Here is a 17,553-nt window from a genome sequence, read left to right on the forward strand (position 1 = left end):
TTCAAAAATAAAACAAACTACTGGAATTAGCACCTTTTTAATAAACCTACAGACTGGAGTGGCATGGCCAAAAAGGCAGACAGAATAGGAGAAAAGATGATTGGATTTTACTTAACTGAAGTTTCATTTTGTTTTTGATTTAAATATGCCACAATCAAAACTATTTTTTTTTAAAGAACAACAGGATAAAAAAAATATTTTGGAGGTCCAAGCGATTGAACCCAGGAACTTGTACATGGGAAGCAGATGCTCAACCGTTGATCTCCATCCACAGCCCTAAAATGAATATTTGTAACCACATACTTTATATTTTCAATATCTAAAACCTTTGTAAAAAGTGAAAAGTTATATACATGAGCAGAAAAAATGACCAAAGCTTCAGTCACCGAACAATATATTCTAAAACCAATTAACCAAGAAAATATTAATCCAACACTTATTTTAAAAAATGCAAATGTGATCAACAGGATACCATTATCAAACATTAAGTCATTCAAGCATGTTCAAAAACAATACAAGGAAAGTGATGTTTTCCTTTATAGCTACTGAAAGTATCAATTAGTATATTTCTGGAGGATTCTTTTATAATATGCTTATAAAACATTTAAAACACACCAACAATTGGCACTCAACCAATTAACCCCAAAAATTCTGTCAGTTGCTTTCATAATACAAAGATGTATTACTATATTAATTATGTACACAATTATAGTAATAAAATATTAGAACCCAATAAAAACACAAAATTTTTACTGGATAAAAGTCATTTTAGCCCTAAGACTTTAATATATGTAGGCATACAAATTGTATTTTGGAACCATGTATTTTTCTTCATGGTATCTTTTATATGCAAGTCACATTTAAGGGGAATGGGGAAAGAATGATCTCAACCTTATATACAAATTTTTAGCACAGAAAAATAAAGAATATGTTCAGGATTTCATTACAACTTCCATGGTCTGAGACATTATTATATAGATTTTACTTTTTATGACTGAGTTATTTTAAAGACAAATTCATTAAAATTATATATTAAAACAATTTCCTTGACAAAACATTTATTTTTTCTTCAGATTTAAAAGGATATTAAAACATTTCTTGACCCCCAGTGTGGTCAGCACTGGGCACTGCACCTTCTGAACCTAGTGGATAAGTCACCACAGAAAAGAAAGCCTTATTTAATTATCAGAGCATTTTAGCAAGTGTCACTCTGGGTTTCTACTCTACAACAATGAAATCCACCAACTGCACATTTCCCTTCGGCAGTTTGAGAAAACAGCAGAATATACGAAGAAAAGCATTTAATATCTCCTTCTCTGACAATGCACAAACTCTTCCCCTCCACCTTACAGGGTGCTTCATGCAAGCTGGGACATGAGTTCAACTTGCCTTCTTCCTTAGGAGATTCAGGCCAGAATGCCGTGAATCAACCACCCTCAACTCGTGCAGCCCTGACACTGGAGAACAGTCAGCAGTGCCCATCAGAATGAGCTGTGTGTATATTACAGAGATTCACAGCAATTTTGGAAAATTACAGAAAGGAAATGAGCAATGAATCACTGGAGGTTTGTCAAAGAATCAAAGAGATAATCAGAAAAACAACTAGAAATGAAAAGTAAGAAAACATAGTTGCAAACTCTTTCTACAGAAATTTCTGAACCGTGCCAACAGCAGTCACAAATGTTTGCAGCTTCTTGTAAAACATATGTGTCTGGCACTTTCTAAAAAGTATTAAGGCATCATTTTCTTTAATAAAACACCCTATTTCACTCAAGCAGCATCTATTTGCTGGAAGCCCATCAAAAAATTTTAAAGAATTTTTTGAAACCTATATTCCTGCAGATTTAATTTATCAATTCATTACTAGAACACTGGCTATAGAAATGGCATTCACATAAATCTAAAAATGCAGTTAGTTTAAATACAAAAATAAATCAGAATCATCCTGGAGATGAAAATGACTCACAGACCCTTCATCTTTTAATCGTGGCCTGGTTGGCAGCTTTAGGAGGCAGGGAGGACACCTGGCAGGCTTTGATAGAAAGATATTTCAAAGAACAACCAGCTGTCTACAGTAAGAAATCTGCACATGCAAGTGGACCCCAGATATTTGTGGCATCTTTGTAGGAATATTAGCAATTATAACTATGGGGAAAGAAGCATTAGCAGACCCCTAATTTGGGTAACAGACATTTTTCTAGAACCTCTTAGAAAAGCCCTAATGACAGTGGATTGTGTTTCTAAGGATTATCATTTCATCCACCACTTGTGGAAACTGAGGTCAGAAGAGAGGCAAGGAGAGAGGAGTTTGATGGAGTAGGATGCAGCCCTTATGTTCCAGAAATGGAAAAGAGAAAGTCATGGGAACTAAAATGAAGAAAAATGCAACATTTTCACTTTGCTTTGAAAGAAAAAAAAAAAACAGAAGATTATGGACAATCTAAGATGTAGAAGAGCAGGTGGAAAGGCAAGGACTATAACGTGGATTATGTTGGTCTAGCCATCTGTAAATTATCTACACATCACTCAACATAAGAATGAAGCAGAAAATAAATGACAATGGCACTCACTGCTGAACATAGAGTTCCTTGATAGGCTGGGCCATCCTTTCTTCCGTTAGAAATATATAAATTGGGAAAAACCCCACAATGACCAGGTCTCCATCCTTAAATACACTGGGTTTCATTCTGTGGAAGCAGGAGGGATCCGTTAACTTCCATGCAGAAAGGGGAAGTTGCAGGAGGAGGACAATGAAAATCAATAGGTACATCTTTAAGTAGCTCCCCGATTTAGCCAATGCTTTAATTGTATGCCAGGTAAGGGGCATTCAGAGCTGAAATGGAACCTGCAGACTTATTGCAGATGTATCTGGGTGTATATATTGTTGTTATGACCTGGAAAGTCAAATCTAAGGGCTGTTATGGCCTCTTTTTTGCTAAGCTTTTCCAAATTCTCTAGACAATAGGGGGACCTGTAACACTTTTTGCCCTGGAGCTCTGCAGCTGAGGCTCTGTGCCCAGGTGAAAAACAAGACTTGGAAAATATGTTTTGGATTATCCTCAGCAACCCCTCGGAGCTATGATTTCACCCCAGTCCAGGGATAGCAATGCTCCACAGACCACCTCCTCTCCAGGCAGACTGAGTGCCATCCCTTGTTAAAAAAACTGGTGTTTATTGCATCAGAAGGGTGTTCTGTCAATAGGGGCTCATGCCAGTCATGCTTTATCAAAGGACATCCTGGAATCATGGTCCAATAGCGAGATGGACAACCTCACACAGCTATGTCTGATATTAGGCAAACAGCATGCCTCCTAAGGTGCATGCCGGCCTGCATACCATTCCTGTGACTAGAAACACTAACAATCCAATGTGCCCAAGCCTGGGAAGCAGCAGTCATGTAATATTCAGAAATTACAAATCAATACCATAAGATTAATGTGAAAATGAAATTTGACACACTTATCTACTCCTCAGCCCCTGTAAAATGTGTTTAAACCATAGATCAGCAGGTTTCACTGATCCATTTCACCATCAACAGATAGTTTTCCCTAATAACTGCACCTCTATAGGAACACAAATCTATGTTGGAAACAGTTATTTTTTTGTCACCCAAAGCAGAGAACAGTCGCTTTAATACCCCATATACTCTCCACCATATCAAACATCTAAGTCACAGGCAACACATGGATTTTTTATTAACCTGGATAAAAAATAAAGGGCTTATGGCCACTAACTTAGAAGGGAAATTAAAGTTGTGCCCATCTCACAGGCACATACACTTACGAGTTAATCAATGGTCAGGGCAGGAAGTTCTATGTTTTGGGAATACCACATCAGGTGTACCTCCTCTGATTGTAAGCCAGTTAATGATCCTTGAAGTTGTTGATGGCAGAGATCCTATAACACCAGGAAGAAAGAGACAACCTAAACAGACAACAGGGGCTTTTTACTCTCTCTTCCAGGTACTAGTGAAGTTCATACATAAACACTCCCACTGTGGTTTTGTCGAAGTCATATATATTGGTAAGTTCATTACCATATTTGAGGGTTTTGAGACAATTTCATGTGACGATGAATATTGTGCTGAAGTTTATTGGGATATAGGTGATGCAAGTGATTCAAATTGGCAGAAAGAGCTCTCGAGTTGTAACTGTATTTCACACCCTGCCAATGAGCCCTACTTTGGACTCTGTGACAGAGCTAGACTCATTTGTGGTTTCCCTACACACTGTTCTTCTGCACATTCTATTTGAACCTATACTAAGTGCTAGCCTTGATAGGACTTAAATGTTTGGGGTGTCCATGTACCAGTTGGGTCCTAAATCTCAATGAAGTTCTAGCACCTATTCTCCATTTCATTGGACACATCCAGGACAAGTATCAAGGAGATGATGATGGACTACATCCACCTCAAGGAACAGAGAGAAACTGCAACTGCAAGGCAGTTAGTCCCATCCATCAGCTCCATGGGATCTAAGACTCACTCATTTAGAGGTGGGATGAGCATCACCATCCCAGCATCCTCAGGATCAGGGAATGAAAGGTGGACTACGGAAAATTTATGGTTATTCTAGTATATTCGAAATTGTTATTCCAGCAATGTTAGGTATTTTATCATTGAGGTGAAGACATGGTCACTGGAAGCTCTGAGGGGGAGGAAAAGGGAAATTCATGTGTAATATAGGGCATTTTTTGGGCTTTGGACTTGTCCTGAATGACATTGCAGTAATGGATACAAGCCATTGTATATTTTCTCATAATACTATATTGAGTGGGACAGAGTGTAAAAACCAATGTAAACTCTAATCCACACTTAACTACAGTGCTTCAATATGAGCCCATCAATTGTAACAAATGTTCCACACTAAGGAAGAATGCTGTTAATGCTGGAAAGTGTGGGAGGGGAAGGGAATGAGGCATGTGGGAATCCTCCATATTTTTCATTGAACATCTATATTTAAAATTCAAAATACTTAAAAAAGGTAAATGTAGTCATGCAAAATGGGTCCTTCCTCACTTATATTTCAAGGAACAATGTTTCCTTATACAGTTCATGATGAAGCAAATAAGATATTCTATGAAACAGATTTTTTTTTCTTTTTAATGCTTGGATTGTTGCCTGAGACTTTGAATCTTCTACATTCCAAGAAGAAATGGTTCCTTTGTTTTTACATATGCTAAACTAGGAGTCTGTGAAACATGTGAGATGAGGGATTGAAATTCCTGCTTTAACATGGGACTATGTAAAATATTTTATGCTTATGGCACAATTTATTTGGTCTGAGAGGGGATAAGTGTCAAAACTTGAGAGGAAGACAGAAGTCTTGAGATGTCCTGAATCTGGTATGATTTAGGAGAAGGTTTTTCCTCTGTTTTGTTTTGTTTTTTTTTAATTGGAAAGGATAACTTGTATTTCCATCCAGAATGATTATAACACAATTATTCAAACACATCTGAAAAACACTGAAATAATTCAAGGAAGGCACAGAATAAATCAAAATATTTAACCAGAGACCTTAAAATGAGAAAATCCAAGTGTTTTCATAGTTTTAATAAGTTATGAAAAAGTTTTCATCACCAAACATCATTCTGACCGGAATCAAAAATTCTCTGTAAGAAAACCTCTGCCTTAAGCTCATTCCACAGCTTCTGTATATCTCTCCAAAAAAATTATAATTTATGAAAATGATGGGGTGGAGGGATCAGAAGTGGGTTATAGGGGGACCTCTTACTTTTTTATGTTTCTAAATGTAGCATTCTTTGTGATCTATTAACTTTAATAAAACAAGTATACAATAAAAATAACATTGAAAACATTTTCCAGCAAAAATGCTCATTATACCCCAGGGCTCAATGTGAGTATTTCCCATATAACAAACCAATGATTATGATATTTGTTGATGGATGGCTACTCCCCAATAAAAATGATGTACTCTTATAAAACGTTTTAAAAAATAGCAAAGTAGGTTACAAAATTCTCTCTGTGAAACAGGAAAAAACTTGTTCCATGTCAATTAGAATGTCAAAGCATTCCAACGTCAAATTATTTCAAAAGCCATCATCTTATAACCATACTGTAATGTAGAGGGCATTTTTCACTGTGTCCTGTTTATATGTTGACCATAGAGTGTAGCAAAGGTACTGAACCTATCAGGAATCATTATAAATATAATTTCTTGTTTATTCAAAAGAGATATGTTTTTTAAAAATTATTATAAAACTAACTGAAATCATCAGTGCCATGTAGATATACTAAACCATAGCAAGGAAATTGCTCAGTTGGAAAATAAAGTGACTGTGTTTCACAACACATATAGTGTTTTGAATATATTCTCTGATCAATATCATTTTTTCCAGAGGTCATTTGTAAATTAGCTTACATTCTGAACTGGGTTTCTAAATGAAACTTTTTTTCAAGTATGCACAATATCAATAAGGAAATGATACTTTTTTTTTTCATTTATTTATGCTATTTCAAAGGAAAACCATATTGGATAAAGGACCAAAAATAATGGGTGCTCATAGCTTTCAAAAATATTTCAAAACATGAAATAGTCTAGTGACCAAGAGTTGATTGTAAGGTAACATCAAAAATCTACTGTTTCAGATTACGAAAAATAACTTTTCAATAATTTACTTGAAATAATTAAGTTCAGAATTAAAGAAATAATGGGAAAACATGGGCTTCTAAAACATTTAAGACTCTTATGAAAATAAGATAAATGATCTCCTTCTCTTAATAACCTTTGATATATATGTATGAGTGTATATCTATAGCAGTATGGTTTTATCTTTATCCATTTTAACTGCATAAGTCACAAAAATATTTCCAGCCAACATGGCTGATAATAAAATACATACTCCAAAAACAATATTTAGCAAAAACTGCTTCAGAATTTTTTTACATAATTAAACATTCTTTGGCAATGAATTTTTAATGCTGTAGGACTATTCAAGTAAATGTAGCTTTAACTATCTTCAGCACTAAACTATAATTACTTTACAAATTCATCTTTTCACTAGAAAAAGTGCTTGATTCAAAACTAATTTCAAAAATTGGGGGCTGAGGGGAGTGGGACATATGAGAATTTCCCACAATATTAGTAACATTGTGTGTGCTACTCGTATCTTTTAAAAATTAATAAAAATACGTTAAAAATTTTAAAAAATATACATGCAGCTTCCAGGCCAACAAATGGTCAACATGACTTTGTTCCTCTGCTCCCTCAGGATGGGGACTAATGTGGATTGGCCCATTCCCATGTCAGATGGGCCGTTCACCACCACTGTATTGTCTGCACATTTTAGTCTTCCATCATAATAAGCAGGAGTTTCCAGGATGATAGTTTTAATGATGAAAGGCTGATTGGTGTGGCTCTCTTCATGTCCACCAACAATAGTAAAACCCCAACTTCCCAAATAGCTTCTTCTTAAATCTAGATCATGGCAGCCATGCAGTGCTCTCAGAAGGCCAAGCCATGTGGCCCATGATGGGGACGAGCTGGCAGGATACTCATTCTCACTGAATGCACTTGGTGTTCTTTCATGGCTTGTACTGACTCCTCGAAAACTGGAACTCCAGTGTTTTAAAGGCATAAGCTGGGGAAGCAGCACTGGTTTTCAGCATAGCTACCACCACACCATGATTTAAATTGGTGAAGCATATAGCATTGATAGTCAACACAACATCATCTCTCTTGATTCTGCCATCTTATGCAAGACAGCCCTGAGGTGACACACTGCTTACAGAGATGGGCAGGTCACCTCTCTTACTTCCCTGCTTTGATCAACTGTCTTTCCAAGGGACTTCTGTGGCTCCTAAGTGTGAGAAATCAGAGTTTAAAAAATTATTCTTGAATATTTGTGGATATTCTTCTTCTTTAGTAGAGGTTCCGTGTGTGGGTAGAAGTAGGCAGGAGTGAGTCATGGAAGGAGAGAGAAAATCTCTATGATTCATCCAAAGATATGATGGAAAATGTTACTAATTGAGACTGCTCAGCATTCAAAAATGGGAGATGAATTAATTCAGGAAAAAATAGAGCTAATAGGTACATTTCAAAATGAACTTATATCAAGTATATTTAAGTTCTTCAAAGAAGTAAGAAATATTACGTGTGTTAAGAAACTAATGTGAAATAAATTGATATATAGTAATCAAGAACAGAAAGATAAGAAAAACAAAAATTATAATTCATTAAAACAATGTATAAACTAGTTGAAATGAATTATACAATTTAAATATTTGGAACAAATACTTAGACCAGACGTGAACATAGTAATCAAAAGGCTGGAATAGGACATAGAACTGTAGAATTTACCAAGAACTCAGAAGAGAAGAGAAAACAGTGAACAACACCAAAGAAAATGAGTGTTATTGAGATAACCTTGAGTGATTCCAGTCACTAAAGATGTTTCAGAAAGAGAGAATACATTGAACAACAAAAAATCCAAATTAGAAGAAATAATGGGGGAGAAATGTCCAAAATTTAAACTTGACGGTTTTCACTTAATAATGTCCAATATGTGCTGTCTTGTACAGTAAAAAAAAATCAGCCCAATGCAAAAAAATGCATTGGAATCTAATTTCTCCCCTGTGTTATGTTGATTTCCTTTATTTCGCTGGTCCCAATGGCTTCCCCTTGGTGTCCAAATTTGAATTAATGCCTGCCGTCATTCAATTTGGGCACAGATTACCTATAGCTTTTTAAAATACTCTATTTACAACTGGGTTCACACACCCATGAGCTGGGTGTGAGACCAGAGCATGCCTTTTTGGGGGTCATGATTCAGTCCTCAACACTAGCTTATATAAAACACATCCAGCCTCCAATCAATGCACTCCCTAAACCTTTTCAAATGAAAATGAAAACAGTAATAAACTCTCATGGAGAAAGGATGTGGAAATTTTTACTATAGTTCATTAGAAACTATAATGAATATAGTAACTATAATGATATAAATAAAGTAAATATTTTTGAAGATAATTTGGAAGTATTTTTCGGAAATCTTGCAATGCGCATGCACATAAATTCCACAAGCTTGGTGCATAGCATCTCTGGCATATGAAAGAGAGCCAGTATGGAGGTATTGCCAAGCCATCTGCAGTTGGCAGAGCCAAAGAAATATGAAGGAGAAACACATTTCCATGTACTCCAAGAGCACGACCAGGAGATGGGACAGATACCTTTATTATTTTATGGGCCATAGAGGTCAATCTAGCTAATAATGATTGGGAGGCACCATACACAGGAGTATGGGCCTGGATTAAATGAACAAGAGAGTCTAATGAAACTGAAGTCCAACTATTCAAATTTTTACACACTTTCTAATCTTTACCTAGGTAATTTATAACATTTCCATTGGACTTAACTATTTTTTGTACTTTACATTTTATAAGGTGACAGAATATATTTTTTGAAATCATTAGAAATAAAAAGATAATTTTCAGGAATTGCCTTTGAGAAAGCAAAAGGTTTAAAGTTGTGGTTCATACACTTTTGATTTTAAAGTGAGAGGAATGATTTCCCTTAAACCAAGGATACAATCAATTTAAAGCACAAGAAGCTTTTTTTGACAAAACAGTCTTTCAGCTGTGTTTACTGCTTATTCAGGAGAAAAACTCAAAGATATTTTACTAAACTATAATAACCATTTAAGCAACTTCATCATTTTAACAGAGAAAAAACAAATTTTAATTTTGCATCACTATACTACTTGATGCTAAAGATTTTTTATGCTATAAGTAGATCCATCAAATTTACCTAAGTTTGATGATAAAAACTCCTTTTCTGTGAACCTTCTGCATTTTCTGTATTCATTCAGGTTTTGTCCCATATTTTCTTGTTTCTTTTTTTTTAAGATTTATTTTTTTATTCATTTCTCTCCTCTTCCCCTGGCCCCAGTTGTCTGCTCTCTGTGTCCATTTGCTGTGTGTTCTGTGACCACTTCTATCCTTGTCAGTGGCACTGGGAATCTGTGTTTCTTTTTCTTGTGTCACATAGTTGTGTCAGCTCTCTGTGTGTGCTGCACCATTCTTGGGCAAGCTGCACTTTCTTTCATGCTGGATGGTTCTCTTTACAGGGTGCACTCCTTGGGCATGAGGCTCCCCTACATAGGGGACAACCCTGTGTGGCAGGGCACGCTGTGCACACATCAGCACTGTGCATAGGCCAGCTCCACATGGGTCAAGGAGGCCCAGGGTTTGAGCCACGGACCTCCCTTGTGGTAATCAGATGCCCTATCCATTGGGCCAAATCCACTTCCCTTCTTTTTTCTTAAGTAATAGTCATTCATTTCCTTAGAAAGAAATTAATTTCTCTTTCCGTAATTCTAAAAATACATTCTGTGTACATTCATAAATAAAATTACTGTAATGTCTTTGGAAACTTTCTCCAAGCAAAGCTCTTATAAGTATGCAATTATCATCAACACTAAGCAAAATGGTCAGAATAATGATTCAATTTAGTTATATGGAAACATAACTTCTCTTCATTTCAAATATTACTTGTATATTGTTAGCTCATAGAGATCATTAGTTTACTATTTTTCAGTATTTTATAGAGCTATATTAAGAATCATTTACAAGGACACAATCTGAAACAATTTTCTTGAGCCACATTTTCAGTGTTAGGTCACAGTGAAATTGCAGGCTTACAAAAGCAGCTAGCATTTTTCTATTTTACCCCCCTCTTTTATGTTCATAGAGTTGTCTAATTCAAAAGTTACTAAACTTCAAAGACGTGGATAATATTAACTTATCTATCAAGATCCCAATAGAATTTACATGGAAACAAAACTGATAACAACAATGTTGCTAAGATTTTCTGCTTCTTCAGCAGTTAACTTAATTCAATTGGTGATTTATTTTACAAAAAAAAAATCAATTGCAAGATAATATAGAAATTTAAAGTCTCATTAATAGGTTATTTACACCATTTTTTATACTGTGGCAGGCAATGTGGAAATAGAATAGCATTTATTTTTTCTTAAGGGGGTCTCTTCCAAATTCAGACCAATTTTCCAAAACACCACCGAGATCAGATATAGCTGAACAAACAGCACCAACAGAAATAACAAAGACAGAACATCAATATCAGGACTTCCTCAAAGTCAACAGTTTCCCACATCAAAGCAAAAATACAATAGGTGGGGGCTCTGGGTGGGAGGCTGTCGTTCTCTTCTGTAGATAACCTACGCTGTATGTGTCTCAACCTGTGGGTATGGAACAGTAAGCGGCTGCAGCCCTGCCCTTGGTGACCATGGCAACGACTCCAGTCCTGGAGAAAGAGTTTAGCAATGCAAACTCTATAAACTTTAAATGTTCAGGGAAAATGCAAACCAAATGTGCTAAAAGCTCATCTTGAATGTATAAAGTCCAGGTGAAAATCTTACCTAGGATGTGGTCCTTATATGCTAATTCAAGCATATTGAGCACTGAAACAAAGAATGGTTTGGTCCTTCCTCTGTTTAAAAGGAGCTCCAAAATTTCATTTGGGGTTTGTGTTTGAAACAGAAAGCACCGGAGTCCAGCTGGCCATCAGTAAATTGTTTTTTCCTTCTCAAAAACCTTTCTGAGCACTGGCCCTTCTATATGCAAATAATTGAAACTCTCTCATCTTCTACAATATTTTGGGGGGCTCATCCATTTTGGAAATGAAGACAAGAGATGGTAGTATTTTGCTGCCCCTTCCAGATCCCAGAGGAAGCAGGGAGTACTTGGGTAAACCCCAGGCATCAGGGTGATCCTTGATTAAATTTAATTCAGAAAATATGTGGGCTCCAGCAGAGTCTTCCTGATGAAAATTGAGGGCAATGGAAAGTCTGAAGGAAAATTCTGGGGAAAAAAAAGAACTCTGGATTTGGCATAAGGTAAGAGACCCCAGGGGAGCATATTTGGGAAAAAAACATAGCTTTAATTGCTTAGAAGGATCCTGATCACCTCCCAAGAAAGGACCCTAGTACCTCCAGAAATTTAAGGGGAAGCAGTTCTCTTTAGGTCAGAAAAAAGGGAAAAAGCCTGATGTTTTTGTTTTGTCTAACTGCCTGTTAGACTCTAGTACTGGGCTTATCTCTGCTGAAAGAGTGGAAGCTTGATTATCATGGGAAAGGTTGTTTATAGTTTTGAGTCCTAAGGTCCTGGAAATTGGTCTCGATTTTGAAAAACTTGGTTAGGGAAAATGATTTATCTTTTCTAGTGAAGCTTAGACTGGGTGTAAAGTTAAACAGTGAAAAAGGTCTAGCTGGCATCTTTTGTTATGGTGCTGAATTTCAAATGAATTTACTTTATATCAGATGTTTATGTTAAGTGTTCTCTCTTTCTAAGGTTTGTGGCTGTGGGGGCAGCTCTGCTGAAAAAGATATATATATAGAACTTGTGGGTCAGATTAATGACCTTTTTGCTTCTTTCTGTGTCATCTCAATGCTGTGTGGTTACAAAAAGAGGTGGAATTTGTTTGAGCTGGAACCCTCCCTTGCCATTGGAAAGGGGGTGCATTGATTATAAGGCCAACCTGCAGAGTCTGGATGTTTGCGCATCCTCTGCTGTCTTGTCTCTGGTCTGCCCCTTTTCTGGGGCTTGTGGGCTGTCTGTTTCCATACCTTGCACCTGGGTTTGTTGGGGCTGGCCCCAGTCAGGGTGGCTGGGTTCCCAGGAGGGGCACCAAATTTGAGTAGGTTCTTTATGCCCATTTTGGCAGAAAGCTGGAAAGTGGGTATGGCTTACCCCTTTCCAGTGAGTCCACACCTTCTATTTATAAGCCACATTCTTATTTGATTGCAGTGCACATAACTGCCTGGAAGCAGGGAGGTAATCAAGATGCAGAGGATGATCAAAATAAATGCAGTTAAGTTTCCTCCCTAGGGTGTTAATGGCCAAAATAAATTTACATTCTGTCCAGGTTCTTCTGCTTTTCCAAATATCTCTCTCTCTCTGTGAGACTATGTAGAAATGATTTGAAATGTTTTAGAACTGTACACTTGTCTGAAGAAAGGAGGCTATCACTTGAAATAATAGATCTCTAATCATTTGATAACCTTTTTAATGGCCTGGCTGGGAACATCAGGTTTGTAAAACTACAGAGGAAAAAATCCGTGTTTGGTTTTTGTGGGTTGTCGGCACCTAAGTATTCATTGTATAAGAAAAATTAAAAATGAATTTTTAAATGCCAATACTCTCTTGATGGTGAGTTAAATGTATAACTTGCAGATGAGAATTTGTTCCATTACTGGGAAAATGCAGAACTTCACAGAATTGCTACTAATAAAATTCTTGTAACTTAATTAATAAAGGTATCCATTTCACCATAAGGTTAAAACTTAATGAAAACTGTAATTAAGAGCTAAGATAAAAAATAAGAAAAATAAAAAAGAGTTAAGATCATTTACAGGTGCATTTATATTATCAAGAAGCAGAAGGATAATAACTGAAATTAAAATGGGGTGTATTTATAGCCTGAACCTATTTAATGTAATTGTGAATTCTAATCTAACCTTACCTTCTTTTATGGTTATATCAAGCTTAGCCTCATCCCTTGCCTTTGTTTATGGTTATTTCATAACAACTTCTGCCCCTACAGTCCAGGGAAAAGCAGACTTGGGACATCCTTCTCTCCTGACCTACTGGTATTTGTAAACCTGATTTCTCTCATGATTCCAGGTGTGAACTAATTTACTGCCTGGTGAAATTCTTAGCCCTTGGGGTTAATGACCACAGGAGTTTTATTATCTCCAAGGAATGGAAAATAAAGGAGGTCTCATACCTTGACTGTCAGGGTTCTTTTGAGTGGCAATTCATGAAAAAAACAGTCTCCCTGAGGCTCCAATAGCCTCAGTAAATAGACATAGGATTAGTCTCGATGTTCATCCAAAATTCTGCTAAATTCAAGGTAAAATATAAAATTCTGAAACAAACAAACAAAAAATGATGCTAAAGCATTGGGAACATTTTGGTTACAAGACATTAGTTAAGAAACAAAATTTTTGTGCAAAACTTAATGGTTATAGTGGAAATTAAGGGGGAAAAACTTTAGAAAGGTTGCAGTCACACTTGTTTTATAAAAAAATGAAACATTTAAGTAACTAAGTTATGTTTCTGTGTCAAACTATTCATGTATGCCTATTTGCTCATTGTTGTTTAAATATGCAGTTATATATAATACCTGAAGGGTGTGTAAAATAATGCAAATTATAAGTAACATCAATGAGTTGTGTTTCTGTGTCTAACTCTATTTGTGTCTGCATATTTGCTCAGTGCATAGCTTCATACATGAGGATAATATCAAAGTAACAAATGAAAATTTTAAAAGTTAAATATGCAGTTATATATCTGAATAAATATTCCAGGAGCACAAATTAAACTAAGCAGGATGGACATATAAAAATCTGATTATAGAAACTATTGGGAAAGGGCCTTCTCTTTACAAGAGCTTTGAGGGCTGAACTAGGTGTGGCAGATTAAAATGTATCTACTAGGCTGGGGAATTAAGAATCAGTTTGCCCTGTAATTCCCCAGTTTAAAACCTTTTGACAGCCTTAAAATAAGGGTGGTTTTGGTTTTGTTGCCTAAATTTCAGTAAATAAAGGAAGGTCCATAAAACTATGGAGAGATCTTTCCTGGATTATGATTAAACAAATTATATGATTATAATGTTTTGTGGAACCTGGTAGCCAGTATACATTTAAAAGTATTCACAGTTTCAAAATTTAAACAAAGAAAAGAGGTTGTAGAATCCTTCAAAGAAAAGAGAACTCTCCTTGTATAAACTATGATTGTTTCAATTTTATTTAGCTTGGGTGTAATCTCTCTTAGTTTATAAATCACCCATTAAAAAATTAAAATTATATATACAAAATCTTTGGAATAACAAAAATTGTAAGTTCATGCTAATGAAATCAAGCTAAGAAAAAATGTAGATATGCTTTCTTAAATAAATAAAGTAAACTTCTTTGGTTGGTAATTGTAATTTAACAAATTCATTTAAATGTAAGGTAACTAGTCTATGTGGTTCTGGTCAATTATAAAGAGTTTATAAAAACATGTTCCAAACTGAAAACATTTAAATGGTTCTAGTTATAGAATTCACTGTTAACTAAAAACCTGGATTGGTATTGGTGGCAAAGAATAACTTTTTGATCATAAAACCTGTCTGAAGTTCACTGCAAGGTGCATATTTAAGTAAAGGGTAATGAAAAGTTATCTTGATTGTACTGGGAATCTTTCATTTCAACAATGAAAAAGATTTTTTCCTCTATTAGTAAAGTAAAATACCTACTATTATCTTCATGGTAAATCTGAATAAGCAAATAAAGTCATTTGCTACATATGATATGTTGCACTAAAATGTTTAAAATATATATAAAAACAAGGGAAAATTTTAACATTGTCAAACTCTTTTGTGCATTCAAACCAGGCCTGGAATACATTACAGGTTGCTTCTCCATGTGAGTTATTGGCTAGGCTGGTCACTGACCCCTCGAATAGAAATATTTGCTCTATCAGCCTCTTGTTTTCCTCCTGAAGTTGACAAAAACTACGTTGAAGTTTCAAGCTCCTGCAGCAGCCAATGATGACTCAGTATAGCAAAGCGTACAATGGATATCGCCTCCAGACTGGCGCTGTTCCATAGTGCCCGTGAGCACTATGTGCAAGGCTGGTAGAATACTGGAAACTCTCTCCAGGATCAATGATGATGTGACTTACTCACTGTGTGAAGAACATGCTAAGTGGAGCCACGATTACCAGGATTCTGTAAGTAAAACTTAAACAAAATTGGCATTATGGCCTGCTCCCATGGAGAGTTAACATGTAAAGTATTACAAACCTGAAACTTAAAACTGTTAATGGCAACTCAGAATCCTTATGCATTAATTAATACATTAATTAATATTTAGTGCTGTACTTTTATCCTGTACTAAATATATGCCTAATACTTATAATGTTATCTTTTCTATTCTAGATCAAGTAAAAAAGTGCATTAGACATGTTAAAATCTTGGTAACCTCATTTTCTAACTATTTATTAAACGTATTTATAAAATAAGGTGCAGACTTAGCCAGGCTCAGTCAAGTTACCATTCTACTGTGTAGAAAAAATGAGGCTTGCTTGCTAATAAGGGATTACCTACTGAACATTCAAAATTACCAGAAATTGTACAATTAAAACCAAAATGTAAAAAAAAAAACACCTTTATTCTGTAGTTCTAATCACTCCCACAGCTAAAACTAAGAAAATTTCCAACTTGGTGCACTAATCCTAAATAAAACCAACTGCCGAAAAGTTGCCAGTCAACCAAGAACATCTGACAGAGCACATGAGTGCCAATCATTAAACAGCCTGAAATGAGTCTTCAAAACAAAGCTAAATATTTGTTTCAGTTTCTCTCTGGAAAAAAAAAAATATATATATATATATACACACACACCATTCCCACCAGCTTTTAAAATGGGGTGCCATCTTTATAGGCACCTAACCTTGTCTACGTCTGTAATTCAATGTCCTCTTTTAAAAATGGGTATTCCAAAATTTTTATTAAGTTTGTTTCTTTCAGAATGAGCTTCTTATTAACCATATGAAAACTTCATACAGAATGCCAGATCCATCTTCCTCGAGTTAAAATAAAATAGTAGTTGTGCACCTTTTTAGGCAATGACTACAGCCCATGGCCAGCAGGAATCAGTTACAGAAAAGAGATCATGCCCATTCAGCAACCCCTTAAGATCAAAGGTGTAAACTCTTTTAAGGGTAAAATAAAATTAATAGATGTTTCTTGGGCCTGACTGGAAATCCATGTGAGCCCCTGTGGCCCCAGGATGACTGCAGGGTGGCTCCATGCCCAGGATTCTACTGTCCAGAATGAAAACTTCTAAAAACAGAAACATTTTCTTTAGGTCCTCACTTAAAATTGATAAGTAAAGTAATCAATCAAAACAACAAACAGTCACCCACCTCATAACTCCAACAATAATTATGCCAAAGCTTAGCAAGTTAAGCTTCAGCATTAGTGGGGTAAATGATGTGGGCTCTGGGTGGGAGGCTGTTCTTCCCTTCTGTAGGTAACCTAAGCTGTAGGTGTCCCAACCTGTGGGTGAGGGACAGTAAGAGGCTGCAGCCCTGCCCTTGGTGACCATGGCAACGACTCCAGACCTGGAGAAACAGTTTAGCAATGCAAACTCTATAAACTTTAAATATTCAGGGAAAATGCAAACCAAATATGCTAAAAGCTTATCTAGAATGTGTAAAGTCCATGCTAAAAGGATACCTAACATGTGGAAGATATATGCTAATTCAAGCTATTGAGCACTGAAACAAAGAACAATTTGGCCCTTCCTCTGTATAAAATGAACTCAGAAATCTTGTTCAGGTCTCGGTTTTGAAATAGAAAACTCCCGAATCTCTCCGGCCATCAATAGATCATATCTTCCTTCCCAAAATCATTCCTGAATCCTGGCCTTTGTAAATGCAAATAAGTGAACCTCTCTCATCTTCTAGAACACAATTACAAAATCAACCGATGGGCCCCAAGTCTAAGATCATGGACAGTAGGATGCAATGCCACC

At 35.9% G+C, this 17,553-nt stretch overlaps 1 pseudogene; it reads right to left on the reverse strand.

Moving 5' to 3' along the window:
- The window catches only part of LOC131272976 (vomeronasal type-2 receptor 116-like), a 37,012-nt pseudogene extending 19,888 nt beyond the window's left edge, over window positions 1-17,124 (reverse strand).
- Window positions 17,125-17,553: the final 429 nt, after the last annotated feature.

This window comes from Dasypus novemcinctus, chromosome 30, assembly GCF_030445035.2.
Source record: "Dasypus novemcinctus isolate mDasNov1 chromosome 30, mDasNov1.1.hap2, whole genome shotgun sequence".
NCBI classification, from domain to species: domain Eukaryota; kingdom Metazoa; phylum Chordata; class Mammalia; order Cingulata; family Dasypodidae; genus Dasypus; species Dasypus novemcinctus.